At 45.5% G+C, this 17,317-nt stretch overlaps 1 pseudogene; it reads left to right on the top strand.

Moving 5' to 3' along the window:
* Positions 1-997: 997 nt before the first annotated feature.
* Positions 998-1,688, top strand: LOC115083258 (annotated as a pseudogene).
* The last annotated feature ends 15,629 nt before the right edge of the window (positions 1,689-17,317 follow it).

The raw sequence follows: 17,317 nt of genomic DNA on the forward strand, positions 1-17,317 counted from the left end.
AAAGTCTGAACAAGTTTGCCGTTCCTGCCAATAGACACAGATTTAGGACTTTGTCGTCCCTGGTAGTTTTGGTGCTTTTACCCTAGCTGCACCTCCTGTAAGTGACTGTCACAGGGTAGCAGAGGGCTGTTCTCTGCTAAATGAGATTCAGCAGAGCTGGAAGACAGCAAATCTTAGCCAGCCTGCTGCCCCTAAATGTTTGCCGCCCTAGGCACAGGCATAATGGGTGCCTATTGACAAATCCAGGGCTGCACAGTAATAAGAAGAACATGGTGTTGAATGTGGAATAATTTCAGGAGAAACAATTCAATTACCGAAGTAGATTATGGTACAGGGCTGTGCTCATTCCCATCGGCTTTACATTCAACACAAACACCAGTTACAAGTTCATTGTGGCATTATCTATACTTTTACAAAATGACAAAATAATTAACAGAGTCACAAACAATTACAAATTTACACATTTGAGTTTTCATTTCTAACATCATATTTGGTGTTCTTTGCTTATTGTCTCGGCACACTTTTAACTCATGTGTGAAAGCAGTGGTGTTAAAATAGGCCCTTAGGACCCCTAGCCAGTTTGGTTTTCAGGCTAATCCTAATATGCATGAGATATATTAGCATACATTGGAGGCAGTGCATACAAATATTCCTTATGCATATTCATTGGGTCTAACCTGAAAACCTAACCTGCTGGAGTGGGGAGGGCCTAAAGACCACTTTGAGCACCCACAGTGCAATGTGGTAGTGGTACAGCTTAAATTTGTTTTGGAATAAAGTTCAGTGCTTCAAAATAAAAAATCAAATTGATAATAAATATGTTGGTCTTATACTATTACTTTAGCTTATAATTCCTTTTTTTTTTTTAAATGTAAGCACGTGTATTGCTTTTCATTTACTTTTTGCAGGACTGTACGTCAGAGATTTGCACTGAGAGCTTCTTAGGGCCAGAGGAGACAGAAAAGGATTAAAAGACCATGAATGGGAGAATCGGGTCATGATCCCTAAACAAGCTGCAGCTTTGTCCAAATTGCATGAAAATGCCCAAGATGTACTGCCTCCCCTTTCTTCTCAGAATGATAATTTCTTGCAATGGCTTCAAACCAGAATTTTTAATCTGCAGACATGCAAGGCTTTGTTCTGAAAGTGTGATGAGGTCCTGAGGTTTGTGGGTAATATGATCAAAGTCTGGCAACCCCAGCTGTACTTGTCTGGAAGGTTATATGGCTACCATCGGGCTGTCCCTTTTGGTATGATGTGATCAGACCTCTTGATGCCAAGGGAAACCTCTTTTCTGCATGCAAACGAGATCTAATTAAAAATAAAGCCTGTGAATGTGAAGTACTCTAGGGGGGAAATTAAAGAAACATAGAAAAACAATTATTTAGGACTGTGATGGGCTGGGGTTGAAGCATTTCTGGAATCCAGACTTATAAAGAGGCTCAGACTTGGTTTGAAGACAACCATCTCAAGTCCCTACTACTGAAGCCCCTAAACTCTTTCCTGTGGCATATAATCTCATCATGCCCTTTCTGAAAGAAGACACGTGGAGAAAGATTTTAGTGACTGGAAATAAATATAGGGAGGTTTTATTGAAATATATCAATCCCTACTAACTTCATACATACTATGGAGGAACCCTTACTGATTCTGATAACGATTTGACAATTTATGGCTTTAGAGCTTAACACCATCAGCGATGTACACAGTGATGTTCATAAGATATGTTATACTAACTGCACTAATTGCATGTACTGCAAATGAAAATATCTTTAAAAAAGTTATCTTCTACTTTGGACTTTGACCTATGATTAAAAATAAGGCAAATCATCTAGCAATCTTGCTTTCACGATGAAGCCTATTATGGCTGGTCAATATTCATAGCAAGTGTCTACATGACAAACTTGATGTACTTTTGGCATTCTGCTAAGACAATCCTGGGGTTTCCAGAAAAATCCACAGAAGGTTCTGGAGCAGTAGAGTATAGGAGGTGAACTTGGAAGAAGAGGATGAAAGCCTCTTGCCTTTGAGTTGCAGTGAATTGCAGGAGGCCACATAGTCTGCCTTTGTGGTGGTGTATTTGGCTTTACACTGTGCTGTTTGTTCCTGATTTAACATTTAGAGTAGAGCATATTCTCACGCTGAGAGAGTAAATCTCTCACTTTTGGGTTTGTCTTTGAGAGAAGACATTCAGGCTGATCTGGAGAGAGAAGAAGATCAGCTCATCCAACTGACATACTAAAGTGCTTTCAGGTACCAGCTTGAAGGAGAAGAGAGAGCTACCCACATGATGCTGCTCCAAGGAGTCAGAAGAGAGAGTAAAAGGAGCAGAGATTAAGAATTTGATAAAAAGGTACAATGGAGGGTTCTTGGCAAGTCAGGAATCCAGCACCAGTCCAAAGGAGAATTTAAATTCCAGAATGGAAGCAAGGGGATCATATGACAGTGTGCAGAAAAGGATCAGAAACCATCATTTTCTATAATCAGGCTGTTTATGGGTTTCACATCAAGACAATATACCAGATGCCAAATTATTTATGCTGGAGCAGTTCCACAGTAAAGACTTTTTTTTAGGAACACTACCATTGCGTGAGAAATCTTTGTGGTTCGATTACAAGTCTCATGTCTTATCACAATCTGCTTGTGATTTAACTACTCTGAACAATTTTGTATCATCTGCAAATTTGATTACCTCACTCATCGTATTTCTTTCCAGATCATTTATAAATATATTGAAAATTAAGGGTCCCTGTGGCACTCCACTGCCCACTCCCTTCCTCTTAGAAAACTGTCCATATGTCTTTGCTTGATGTGTGGGCACTGCCCATTGTGATTTATCTACTCCTGTTCCAGAGGAGTATGAAGGTATCCAGAAGGACACATATCCACAAAAGTTTTATTATGGAAGCCGAAATGGAAATGAGAGAGATCGTGTATTCTTTCTCTTGCACCTAGTATGGGCTGTTGTATTCCTGTCCCCCACACATATTTGACAGTATTTTTTTTAAAGATAGGATATAAATACAAGGGAGAGTCAATAAATAAGGTAAATTTAAACTGTTTTAATGCTTGGCTTAAATTCACCACCACTTTCTGGTATTTGTATTTGCTGTAGCTGATGAATATGTTTTTACTATAAATTTTGCTAAGTCCTATGTTTTGGTGACTTGATCCCTCGGTTTGTTGTTTATGAAACCTATAAGTGTTAGGATTTGTGGGTTCGTGGACCCTGGGCTGAGGTGACAGATGGTACCGCCCACGGGGAGGAGCCCCTTGAGCCTCACCGTCGGGAGGTGAGGTCTCAGCTGCTAGATGTACAAGACAGCAGGTACTGGAGAGAGAATGGAGAGAGAGGCACTGCCCATGGAGCGGGAAACGTAGCAAGAAAGTCACACAGACAAGGAGGTGACACAGGGTCTGTGGAGTGGGATATACCCAGGAGAGAGGATTCCTCTATAGAGGAGATACGGTAGTGGTCCGCAGAGCAGGGTACCAATGAGGGTCCTCAGTAGAGATGATACGGCAATGGTCCGCAGAGCGGGATACACTGGTGAGAGTTCCTCAGTAGAGAAAATACGGTAATGGTCCGCAGAGCAAAGTACTCACTCTCAATCCTAATTTTGTCCTACGAACCACCTTAGCTCACGCTCAGCCTTTACATCACCTCCCTGTCCTCCCCCTCCCCTTCCCATCACCCCTCCCGCTTCCTTCCCTTGCACTCCTAGCCCCCCAATACCCCTCCCTCTCACCCCCTAGCAACCCCTCCCTCAAGTACCCGTGCCTTACTGTACCCCTTTCACTCTACCCCTGCTTCCTTCCCTTGCACTCCTAGCCCCCCAATACCCCTCCCTCTCACCCCCTAGTAACCCCTCCCTCAAAGTACCCGTGCCTTACTGTACCCCTTTTTCACTTTACCCCACCCGCCCCTCTCCCCCTGCTCCCTCCCTACTTTCTCCCCCCCTCTAGCTTTTAACTATACATATGTGCACTTGCCTCCCCATACTGTAAATAAGCCCACACATGCCAATTTCTCAAGTGTACATGCCTCGTTTAATTTGTATATAAGTTCCTTTGCATACTTAACCCTAACTTGAATGCAAAAAGTTGTAATTCTGCTGTTGACTCTCTCTTCCTTTGTATTTTGTATATTACCCAGTTAGCCCCTCCCTTGTTCATTGTAATTTCCTTTCTCAGTTGACTGTAAACCGACATGATGTGTCCTATGAATGCCGGTATAAAAAAGTGTTAAAATAAATAAATAAATAAAGTAGTGATGGTTCCAGAGGGAGCCCCGGAGAATGGGGTAGGCAGCAGTCCTAGGCGAAAGGCCCTCCGAGGAGCGGATAGCCAGAGATGAGGAAAGGGACATCTCACGCCAAGGAAGCAGGAGCTGGAACGGAAGGTCTGTAGTGAGCGAAGTGGATTCAGCAATGAGGGAACTCGTTGCCAAGTCATAGGCAGGCAGGGCCAGCTGGCTTAAGAGTCCATGGAGAATGACGTCATCTGAGGGAAACGCCCCCAAGGTTCCCGCCATGACGTGCATAAGACTGACCCGGAAGCGCGCATGCACCTAAGGAACTCCGAGGATAAGATGGCGGTCGGCAGCATCCACGCCATCCAGGGAGGCCCGGGAACAGGGGCGGGCAGGCCGGGATAGCTGGCGGAGGCCACCAAGTCTTCCTAGTGGAGTCAGTGCAGTAAAACAAGAGGTGAGCAACCGCGGTCGCAACAATAAGAATGCCTTTTTATTAGAAAAGATGTTAAGTCCAAACATCGGTATTTCAAGTTGCTGTAATTTAATTGTAGTTCTCTAGGTAATTTAATAATATACTTGACCACCACAAATGCAGTTGACTCTGTAACATTGGTTGCATCTGATTGACCTGAGATGGTCTACTTTGCCATTGTATTCCAATATCAGAAACTGTTTAAGGTTTAAAAAAAAAAACAAATATAGAATTGTAGGTAATATTTTCTGGGAATGTAACTGTTCCTGGAATTTCATTTCAGAAGTATCTATGCCTTTCTGGTACACATATATTGTACTGTAATAGTTATGTCTAGTGACAAAAAGGGAGTTTATAAGAGCAGAAAATAAACTGTTTTCCTTTTTCTGTCACGCTCACCTCAGAGTATTCGTTTCCCCATAGCTCTCACTTCCTCGTCATTCTGTTTTTCCACACTTATCCTTTCCCTAGTACTCCTCAGACCTCCCCCCCCCCCCACCCCAAAAAAAAAGTACCTGCAAGCTCTGTTTTACAGGTTGGATACAGGTGTACAAACTGAGCCAACCTAGCTGTCAGGTATAACTCTCAAAGTTTATGAATCCTTTCCACTGGAAAGAAACAACATTTTGGGATTCAGCTTGCATGCCTCCATAGTGCTTACACCAGTCCTCCTCCCAGTGAGAGAAACAGAGTCTGAACTCCAATGTTCCTCTCATTATCTGCTACAGCAAAGCGGTATTCACCAGTATTGCAGTGTAATAAGAATTTAGTTGGACCCCCTCTAACCAATGTTCTGGACCTCTGCCCCCTACCTTGCACTATGAGAGATGTTGGGGGGCCTACTTTGTACCTGTTCAGCATTTGCTTAACTTTACTAACAGTTTAATAAAATAGCAGGACACCCCAAAATATGGCTGCTATTTCAAGCTGATCTGATTTACAATGGATCCAGACTTTAAGTTATGACTTCTAGAGCCAATCTTCTCTTAATAATGGGTTTTATTATGTGTGTATTCTCCATTGTTTGCTTTAAAAAGTGCGAAGGTAAGCAATCTCCTTCCTCCATTTGACAGCTGTTATTTCTGTGTCCTGCTATGTACTGGATGCGGTTATCAGCTTCACTGGATTATATATTATTGTTAAGAAAAGCGATTTCTTTTATTTTGCTATGAAAATCCTAGGGTGCCCCCTAGTGACCTAATGGAAAAATATCATCTTAAAGTGCATCGCTCATGCATACATTCTCACTGAACTGAAATTCCACCTGAATTTATATCAATTCAAAACATACACATACACACACACACAGAGATATAGATACAGATGTCTGTGTGCGTGTTCTGTCACACATTTTGTCTGTTTTATTCACTGAGCAATCGCTGTTCTGCTTTTTTATTGGAGTGTGCTTCTCTTTTCTTTCTATCCCTCATGCATTCCTTTCACTCCTCTTTATACTTTTTTTTCACATGTTCTTTTTCTCCTTCAGTCATGTCCTGCAAACCTGCAATCCAGTGGGAGCTCTGACAGGAGAGGATCACCTTGCTGGTGGCTAAAAGGAATCATTAAGTTTTGCTTGGGAATTTATTTTTTTTTTAAAGCATTGGGGAGAAGTAAACTATTGGGGTATTTTATTTAGTGTGATTGTGTTTTTAATAGTCAGTAAAGCAGCTAATAAGCAGAAGTTAGTGTGTTTGTTTTTAAATAGTCAGTCAGTAAGGCAGCTAATAAGCAGAAGTTGGTGTGTTTGTATTTTGCAACCCTCCCAATCCTCACCCACCCACCCCTAGCTCATCCTTTAATTTAAAGGCAGGTGCCACTTTCACTCTAAAAAAAAAATCAGCCTTTTAACTTTACTTCACGAATTCCTCACACCTTTTATTAAGAATTTGATCATTCCCCTGTAGGTTACTACCAGACATATAGTGAATTCACTAATACATTTAAAGGATGCTAATTAGACACATTCCTACTCCCATAGCAACCTAAAACCTAACTAGGAAGTGAACAAATTTGAGATGAAGGCAACAGTCCAGCAGCAAGATGGGGCCTCCCAGTCTTTTGCACTGAGTGTCACATGTATGATTTTTTACCCGCCGGTGAGAAGTTGTACGTGTGCAACCGATGCAAAGAGTTCCTGTCTCTCAGAGAACAAGTCTGATCTCTAGAGGCTAGAGTGGCAGACCTGCAGGAGCTGAGGCAGACAGAAAGGTATATAGATGAGATCTTCAGGGTCATAGTAGCCAAGTCCCAAATTCAGACTGGCAGCCCTGGTGCTGCCTTGGAGGAAGAAGGTCTCATGATTGGAGAGCATCAACCTGGTGCAGCAGGAAAGGATCCTGTAGCAAGGACCTGCTCTCCAAGTGGTGCATTGTTCTTTCACACCAAGGATGTGTCTCCAAGGGCTACTGCCCAGGAGGGAAGGGTTAGGTCAGCTGTCATAGTTGGTGATTCGATTATTAGGAATGTAGACAGCTGGGTGGCTGGTGGGCATGAGGATCGCCTGGTAACATGCCTACCTGGTGCGAAGGTGGAGGACCTCACGCGTCATCTAGATAGGATTTTAGACAGTAATGGGGAGGAGCCAGCTGTCGTGGTACATGTGGGCACCAACAAGATAGGAAAATGTGGGAGGGAGGATCTGGAAGCCAAATTTAGGCTCTTAGGTAGAAAGCTTAAATCCAGAACCTCCAGGGTAGCATTCTCTGAAATGCTCCCTGTTCCACATGCAGGTCCCCAGAGGCAGGCAGAGCTCCGGAGTCTCAATGCGTGGATGAGATGATGGTGCAAGGAAGAGGGATTCAGTTTTGTAAGGAACTGGGAAACCTTTTGGTTTCTAACAATTAAAAAACAGAATGAAAATAGAAACAAAAAGCACACTTTGAAAAGTTTGTATGTGAATGCCAGAAGTCTAAGAAGTAATATGGGAGAATTAGAATGTATAGCAGTGAATGATGACATAGACTTAATTGGCATCTCAGAGACATGATGGAAGGAGGATAACCAATGGGACAGTGATATACCGGGGTACAAATTATATCGCAATGACAGAGAGGAGCACCTGGGAGGCGGTTTGCCGCTTTATGTCTGGGATGGCATAGAGTCCAACAGATTAAATGCACAAATGAATCTTTATGGGTAGAAATCCCTTGTGTGCTGGGGAAGAGTATAGGAGTATACTACCGTCCACTTGGCCAAGATGGTGAGACAGACAGTGAAATACTAAGAAAAATTAGGGATGCTAACCAAATTGGTAGTGCAGTAATAATGGGAGATTTCAATTACCCCAATATTGACTGGGTAAATGTATCATCGGTACATGATAGAAAGATAATGTTCCTGGATGGAATAAATGACAGTTTTATGGAGCAATTGTGTTGTGGGAGTCTCAGTTTAGTGGAACCTTGGGCCGACCTGCTGAAGACTGGGAATAGATGGTCAATGTCTCTAATGAATAGCAGGCCGGGAGGCAGAAGTTCAGGCGGGATGTAGATGCTCTTCACCCTGGAAGCTGGTACTCCCCCGGGAGGAGCCAGTAGGAGCCCAACCGCTGGGACTTAGGTGGGTTGTGGATCAGGACAGGTAACTGGAACCAGACTAGGACAGTAGCAATACTGTAACTGGGTTCGGGTTCTGGAACCAGGCAGGAACTATAGCAGGACTCGGATACTGGAACCAGGCAGGAACTGTGGCAAGACTTGGGTACTGGAACCAGGCAGGAACTGTAGCAAGTCTCGGGTACTGGAACAGAGCAGGTGCTGTAGCAGGCAGGCTGGAACCAAGCAGGTGCTGTAGCAGGCAGGCAGGAACCAAGCAGGTACTGTAGCAGGAACGGAGCGACGAAGCCAAGCAAGTCACTCCGGGGCACAGCGCAACAGGAAACCGGGAAGCTAACCCGTTGCAAGGCGAGGATTGGATGGCCGCAGCCGGCTTATCAAGGCCGCAGCGTCTGACGTCAGGAACTGGGCGGAGTCACCACTGGTGGGAACCGGGCTAGAAAGGTGCCCAAGTGGCGCTCGCCTAGGAGCAGGGCGTCCCCAGGCACCTTCGTGGCGGTGCAGCCCCAGCGGGGACGCCACCAAACAGGCCACAAGCCAGGGCTCCGGAGGCGGGAGCAGATCCGGGAGCAAGGAGGTAAGGACCTGGCCATGGTGCTCGCGGCCAGGACCGCAACAGTACCTCCCCTCTTATGCCCCCTCTTAGCCGGTCCGGGTTTACTTGGGTGGTCCAGATGGAACTGCCGTAATAAGTCCTTGTCGAGGATGTTACGGGCCAGTTCCCAAGAATTATCCTCGAGTCCGCAACCCTCCCAGGCAAGCAAGTATTCCCATCAGCATTGGTGGAACCGGACATCCAAAACTTCACGTACTTGATACATAACCTCATCCGGTACCAAAGGGTCCGAGGGTTCAGGAGCCCGGGAGTGGTATCTGGACAACACAAGAGGCTTCAGCAACGACAGATGGAACACATCATGTAGACGCATGGAGGAGGGTAGGCGTAGACGGTATGAGACTGCTCCCACTCGTTCGGCGACTCGGAAAGTCCCAGAGAATTTCGAAATTAGTCTACGAGGCAGGCTATGTAGCTGTAAATCTCTGGTGCTAAGCCAGACCCGGTCTCCTGGGAGGTAGATTGGTGCTAGCTGACGATGTTTATCCGCCCAATTCTTGGCGGACTGGATGGCTTTACGAATCTTTTCCGGAATAAACGTCCATAAGGAGAGGAACTGGCAGGCTAAACATTGTTTCCCAAAGAGTGACTTTTGCATGGCGCAGGTCAAGCACGATTTCACAAAGGTCTTGATGACCCGTCTCACCTTCGGCCTCCTGTAGAATTTGTTCAACAAGTTTAAGGTCCCTTTATAGCCAACATGGGCCCCCGCCTGGGGGGCATGGGCCCGAGTGAGAGCTGCTCTCCAGGAACGGTGGGGAACGACGGCCCTCCCTTGGAAGGACGCCCAGGTTGTTGCTACGCTAACCTTCACAGGATCCAAGGTAACCTGAGGCGCGTCGGCTGGAACATTCTTAGAGCCGGGTCGAAAGCATAAGATAAGGTCGAACCGGTCAAAAAACAGCAACCACCGGCCTTGTCTTGGGTTCAGACGCTGGACCTGCTTCAAAAGTGTTAGGGTTTTGTGATCAGTGCAAATCATAACCGGACGGTTAGCTCCTTCCAACCACTGTCTCCATTCCCCCAGGGCAAGTCTCACGGCTAGCAATCCTATATCTTCAACGCAATAGTTGCTCTCTGCTGGAGAGAGTTCTTTGAGAAATATGAACAAGGTAGCAATTGTTCGGAATCTGAGTGCTGGCTCAGCACGGCCCCCACGATCCCATTGGAGGCATCAACTTCTACCACATAGGGCTGGCTGGGGTCCAGAGGACGAAGGCAGGTGTCTAGCAAAAAAGCTTCTTTAAAGGTCTCAAAAGCTTGGCAGGCAGTGGCAGGCCACTCCACCGCGTTAGCCCCCTTTCGAGTGAGGGCTGTTAACGGGGCCACAATACGAGAGTAATTGGGAATAAAGTGGCAGTAGAACTTGGAAAAGCCGAGAAAGCGTTGCAACGCTTTAAGACCTCTCGAGCGGGGCCAATTCTTAATAGCCACCACTTTCTCAGGATCCATTTGAAGTCCAGCTGCAGAGACTATGTAGCCTAGGAATGGCAGAGACGTCTTTTCAAAGCTACATTTTTCCAGCTTCGCGTACAGACCGTGCTCCCTGAGTATCTGGAGCACTTGACGCACAAGTTGACGGTGTAAAGGCAGGTTCTGGGAGTAGACTAACACTTCGTCGAGGTAACCAATTACGCAGGAGGTTCGAAGATCCTTTAACACCTGATTTGTACGGTGTTGGGACACCGGCGGAGCGTTACATAAGTCCAATTTTGTGAAAATTTTCGCTCCCTAGAGCCTATTGAGGAACTTGGGGAATAGCAGGAGCGGGTATGGATCCCGCTTACTAAAGAAATTCAAAGCTCGGTAGTCTAGGCACGGTGTCGGGGAGCTGTCTTGCTCACTAACTATGAAGGAGCCTGCCCCTACAGGCAACTCGGGCTGACGATGCTGCGGAAGGATCTCTACCTTGGTAAGGGAAGAGGCATCCGTAACTTCCTCAGGAGGTGCAGGAAAACCTAAGGCAGAGTGCATCAACGGAAGGTCAGGACTCTTAGACACTTTCATACAGTTAGCTAGGCAAAAAGGACTCTATTTGACAATCTGTAGCATATCCCACCGAATCGTGGGCGAGTGTTTCTGTAACCACGGCAACCCTAGCACCACAGGGTGGACAGCCTTCTCCAATACTAGGAAAACTATCTCCTCCGAATGGATCGCCCCGGTGTGGACTGTAATAGGTGCCGTGGACATCTGGACAGGTCCAGGAAGGAGCGTCCCCTGGATAGAGGTAATTCGTAACGGGACCTCCCATCTATGCGTAGGGATCCGCAACTGGGAGACTAAGTCCTGCAGGATGAAATTACCTCCGGCTCCGGAATCCAGGAACACCATCGTCTCAAAGGAGCCTCCGGGATATTCCAGGGTAACGGGAACAGTAAATTGAGGAGCTGTTGCACAGCCTAAGAGGAGCTCCTCCCGTCCTCCCAGGCTCTGGCGTTTTTCCGCACGCTCCTGGCTGTGTGCCAGGAGCGTGACCCTTCTGGCCACAATATAAACACAACTTCAACGAACGGCGATGTTGTCTTTCTTCAGCAGAAAGCGGGGCCCGTCCCAGCTGCATGGGTTCGCAGATGTGAGCTTCTGGACAAGAAATCTTAGGAGAGGGCGCAGGTCTCGGCCCGCGAGCCAGGCTATAGCGCTGCTCCTTGGCCCGTTGCTGTAGGCGGCGGTCAATGCGAGCAGCCATCTCAATCAAGGCATTGAGGTCTTCTGGCAGATCTCGAGCCGCAATCTCATCCTTTATGCATCCAGAGAGACCTTCCAGGAAGATGGCCTTAAGACTACCATCTTGCCAACCTACTTCCTGGGCTAAAGTCCGAAACTCCATTGCATAATCTGCCAAGGAGCAAGCCCCCTGACGAAGATGCAGCAGATCAGACGTAGCCGTAGCTACTCGGGCGGGCTCATCAAAGGCCTGGCGAAAGTTTGTGATGAACTGTTGTAAATCCGTTAGCGAAGAATCATGATTTTCCCAAAGGGGAGAAGCCCATATCAAGGCTTCCCCATCGAGCAAGGACAGAATATATGCCACTTTCACTGCATCCGAGGGAAACTGCCGAGGCAACAAGGAGAACCGTACAAAACATTGGTTCAGGAAGCCGTGGCAGGTCCTTAAATCACCAGCGTAGCGGGAGGGTGCCGGCAGCTGGGTCACTGACGATTCTTGGCCCTCGGGGGCTAGTTCTGGGGCTGATGAGGCCCTGGCATCCAATCGGGCTGACAACTCCCTTACCGAACCAGTATGGACCTCGAGGCATTTTTGTTGATACCACAGCTGCTGGGCCAACCCTGGCAGGTCCAAGGGAACAGGCGCATCTGCCGAGTCCATGGCCTTGCAATCTGTTGTGGGAGTCTCAGTTTAGTGGACCCTTGGGCCGACCTGCCGGAGACTGGGAATAGATGGTCAATGTCTCTAATGAATAGCAGGCTGGGAGGCAGATGTTCAGGCAGGACGTAGATGCTCTTCACCCTGGAAGCTGGTACTCCCCCGGGAGGAGCCCGTAGGAGCCCAACCGCAGGGACTTAGGTGGCTTCACCCTTGGAAGCCGAAGCCCCCCCGGGAGGAGTCCGTAGGGGCCCGGCCGTTGGGACTTAGGCGGGTTGTGGATCAGGACAGGTAACTGGAACCAGACTAGGATAGTAGCAATACTGTAACTGGGTTTGGGTTCTGGAACCAGGCAGGAACTATAGCAGGACTTGGATACTGGAACCAGGCAGGAACTGTAGCAAGACTCGGGTACTGGAACTGAGCAGGTGCTGTAGCAGGCAGGCTGGAACTGAGAAGGTGCTGTAGAAGGCAGGCAGGAACCAAGCAGGTACTGTAGCAGGAACGGAGCGACGAAGCCAAGCGAGTCACTCCGGGGCACAGCGCAACAGGAAACCGTGAAGCTAACCCATTGCAAGGCGAGGACTGGATGGCCGCAGCCGGCTTATCAAGGCCGCGGCGTCTGACGTCAGGAACTGGACGGAGTCACCACTGGTGGGAACTGGGCTAGAAAGGCGCCCAAGTGGACACCCAAGTGGATGCCGCCAAACATTTGACTCTTACACATTTGACTCTTACACAGATTACATTATGGTATTTTTAGATATTTCAGCAGCATTCGATACGGTTGATCATCATATTCTCATTTCAGGTCTTCAAGCTATAGGTATTACTGGTACAGTATTAAATTGGTTTTCATCTTTTCTTACCAACCGCCCCCAGCAGATTAATATCAACCATCATTCCTCTACCTCATATACAATCTCATCCGGCGTCCCTCAAGGTTCATCATTATCTCCAATACTATTTAATATATATCTCCTCCCGCTATGTCATATATTATCTTCTCTTAATCTACAATTCAAAATCTATGCAGATGATATTCAATTTCTTGTTCCCTATAAAACATCATGGTCTGATACTCTATCATTGGTTTCACTTTATCTATCTACCATTAACTCCTGGCTGTCTCACAACCGTTTGAAACTTAATCCATCAAAAACTGAAGTAGTACATTTAACATCCATTACAGATTCTTCTATAGGTCCTCCTTCACATTTGACAATTAATGGTTTATCAATTCCAATAACTCAATATGCAACAAATCTTGGAGTAATCATAAATACTGACTTATTCATGAAACAGCAGATCTCTTCCTTAACAAACAAATCCTTCTACAAACTTCAACTCTTAAAGCGTCTTCGTCCACTTCTGTTTCAACATGATTTCAGATCTGTTCTTCAATCTTTAATTTTTTCTGGCTTAAACTACTGTAACGCTCTCTACTTAGGCCTGCCCGACTCTTCTATACATTCATTGCAATTAGTTCAAAATAGTGCGGCACGTTTATTATCAGGCATTTCCATTCGTAATCATATTACTCCCATTCTACATTCTTTTCACTGGTTGCCCATAAAATACAGGATAAAATATAAAGTACTCTCAATCATTCACAGCTTAATTCATAACCCCTCTTCCACTTGGCTTTGCTCATTACTCCGCATTTACAAACCCACCCGGCACTTAAGATCGCTATCCCAAAATCTCTTAGATACGCCATCACCACGACAGGCCAGATTAGACATCACTAGAAAGAGGTCATTCTCCGTAGCAGGGCCATCCCTTTGGAACTCTTTACCCAATCCCCTTCGCTTTATATCAAATCCTCACCACTTCAAAAAATCTTTAAAAACATATCTTTTTCAACTCGCATTTAATATTTCACCACAACATTCTTCCACCAAAAATCTTTCTCTCACTACTACAATCCCATCCACCTGACATCCATTCCCAGTCTATATTCTCATCATGGTACAGCCACCTCCTTTTCCTTTTCTTTCATTTTATAAAACAATTTTGTTTTCGCTAGTATTTATCTAGCTATTATTTTTATGAATATTTTATTCTTAATTTTATTTTTCATTGTTTTTTTATCTATATTTGTAAACCGTTTTGACAAAACTCTATTTGAAAAGCGGTATATAAATACTTTTTAAATAAATAAATAAATACATGCTGCAAGCCAGGGCTCCGGAGGTGGGAGCAGATCCGGGAGCAAGGAGGTAAGGACCTGGCCGTGGTGCTCGCGGCCAGGACCTCAACAAATTGGTTCAGGAATAGACAAGAGAGGGAGCAATTTTAGATCTAATTCTCAGTGGAACACAGGATTTGGTGAGAGATTAACGGTGCTGGGGCTGCTTGGCAATAGTGATCATAATATGATTAAATTTGAATTAATGACTGGAAGGGGGACAGTAATCAAATCCACGGCTCTAGTGCTAAACTTTCAAAAGGGAAACATTGATAAAATGAGAAAAATAGAAAATACTGAAAGGAGCAGCTACAAAGGTAAAAAGTATGCAAGAGGTGTGGACAAGGTTAAAAAATACCATTCTAGAAGCACAGTCCAGATGTATTCCACAAATTAAGAAAGGTGGAACGATTACCGGCATGGTTAAAATGTGAGGTAAAAGAGGCTATTTTAGCCAAAAGATTTCATTCATAATTGGAAGAAGGATTCAACAGAAGAAAATAGAATAAGGCATATAAGCATTGGCAAGTTAAATGTAAGACATTGATAAGACAGGCTAAGAGAGAATTTGAAAAGAAGTTGGCCATAGAGGCAAAAACTCACAGTAAAAACTTTTTAAAATATATCCGAAGCAGAAAGCCAGTGAGGGAGTCAGTTGGACCGTTAGATGATCGAGGGGTTAAAAGGGCACTTAGAGAAGATAAAGCCATCACGATTTCTTTCCTTCAGTGTTTACTGAAGAGGATGTTGGGGAGATACCCATTCCGGAGAAGGTTTTCATGGGTAATGATTCAGATGGACTGAACCAAATCACGGTGAACTTAGAAGATGTGGTAGGCCTGATTGACAAACTGAAGAGGAGTAAATCACCTGAACCGGATGGTATACACCCCAGGGTTCTGAAGGAACTAAAAAATTAAATTTCAGATCTATTAGTAAAAAGTTGTAGCCTGTCATTAAAATCATCCATTGTACCCAAAGACTGGAGGGTGGCTAATGTAAACCCCAATATTTAAAAAAGGCTCCAGGGGCAATCCAGGAAACTATAGACCAGTTAGCCTGACCTCAGTGCCAGGAAAATAGTGGAAAGTGTTTTAAATATCAAAATCACAGAACATATAGAAAGACATGGTTTAATGCAACAAAGTCAGCATGGCTTTACTCAAGGCAAATTTGCCTCACAAATCTGCTTCACTTTTTTGAAGGGGTTAATAAACATGTAGATAAAGGTGAACCGGTAGTTGTAGTGTATTTGGATTTTCAGAAGGCATTTGACAAAGTTCCTTATGAGAGGCTTCTAGAAAAAGTAAAAAGTCATGGAATAGCTGGCGATATCCTTTCTTGGATTAAAAACTGGCTAAAAGACAGGAAACAGAGAGTAGGATTAAATGGACAATTTTCTCAGTGGAGGGGAGTAGGCAGTGGAGTGCCTCAGGGATCTGTACTGGGACCCGTGCTTTTCAATATATTTATAAATGATCTGGAAAGGAATACGAAGAGTGAGGTAATCAAATTTGCAGATGATACAAAATTATTCAGAGTAATTAAATCACAAGCGTATTGTGATAAATTGCAGGAAGACCTTGTGAGACTGGAAAATTGGGGATCCAAATGGCAGATGAAATTTAACGTGGAAAAGTGCAAGGTGATGCATATAGGGAAAAATAACCCATGCTATAGTTTCACAATGTTAGCTTCCATATTAGGAGCTACCACCCAAGAAAGAGATCTAGGCATCATAGTGGATATAACACATTGAAATTGTCAGTTCAGTGTGCTGCGGCAGTCAAAAAAACAAACAGAATGTTGGGAATTATTAGAAAGGGAATGGTAAATAAAACGGAAAATGTCATAATGCCTCTGCATCACTCTACGTTGAGGCCGCACGTTGAATACTGTGTACAATTCTGGTCGCCACATCTCAAAAAAGATATAGTTGCGATGGAGAAGGTTAGGGATGTGAATCGTGTGATCGATCGTCTTAACGATTGATTTTGGCTGGGGGGGGGAGGGTTTTTTTTTTTTTTAATCGTAAAAAAATCGTAAATCGGGGGAGGGCGGGAAAACCGGCACACCAAAACAACCCTAAAACCCACCCCGACCCTTTAAAACAAATCCCCCACCCTCCTGAACCCCCCCAAAATGTTTTAAATTACCTGGGGTCCAGTGGGGGGGTCCCGTATGACATAGTGAGGGCAAAAGTAGCGCCGGCGCCATTTTGAATATTGGCAATACGGCACGAGTGCAGGAGGTCGCTCCCGGACTCCCGCTGGATTTTTGGCAAGTCTTGTGGGGGTCAGGAGGCCCCCCCAAGCTGGCCAAAAGTCCCTGGGGGTCCAGAGGGGGTCCGGGAGCGATCTCCTGCACTCATGACGTCGGGTGACAGGAACCAAAATGGCGCTGGCGCTACCTTTGCCCTGTCATATAGTAAGGACAAAGGGCCACCGGCGCCATTTCTATTAACGCAGCCGTGGCCCGAGAGCGGGAGATCGCGGGAGATAGCGCCGGGACACCCCCCCCCCCCCCCACTGGACCCCAGGTAATTTAAAACATTTTGGGGGGATTCGGGAGGGTGGGGGATTTGTTTTAAAGGGTTGGGGTGGGTTTTAGGGTTGTTTTAGTGTGCCGGTTTTCCCGCCCTCCCCCCTCCCCCGATTTACGATTTTTTAACGATAAATCGGGGGAATTGTTATTGTTTCACGGCTCTAACGATTTTTGACGATTTAAAATATATCTGACGATTGTTTTAAATAGGCAAAAAAACGATTCACATCCCTAGAGAAGATACAGAGAAGGGCAACCAAAATGATAAAGGGGATGGAACAGCTCCCATATGAGGAAAGGCTGAAAAAGTTAGGGCTATTCAGCTTGAAGAAGAGACGGCTGAGGGGGGATATGATA

The sequence above is a fragment of the Rhinatrema bivittatum genome, chromosome 2 (assembly GCF_901001135.1).
Source record: "Rhinatrema bivittatum chromosome 2, aRhiBiv1.1, whole genome shotgun sequence".
Classification (NCBI taxonomy): Eukaryota; Metazoa; Chordata; class Amphibia; order Gymnophiona; family Rhinatrematidae; genus Rhinatrema; species Rhinatrema bivittatum.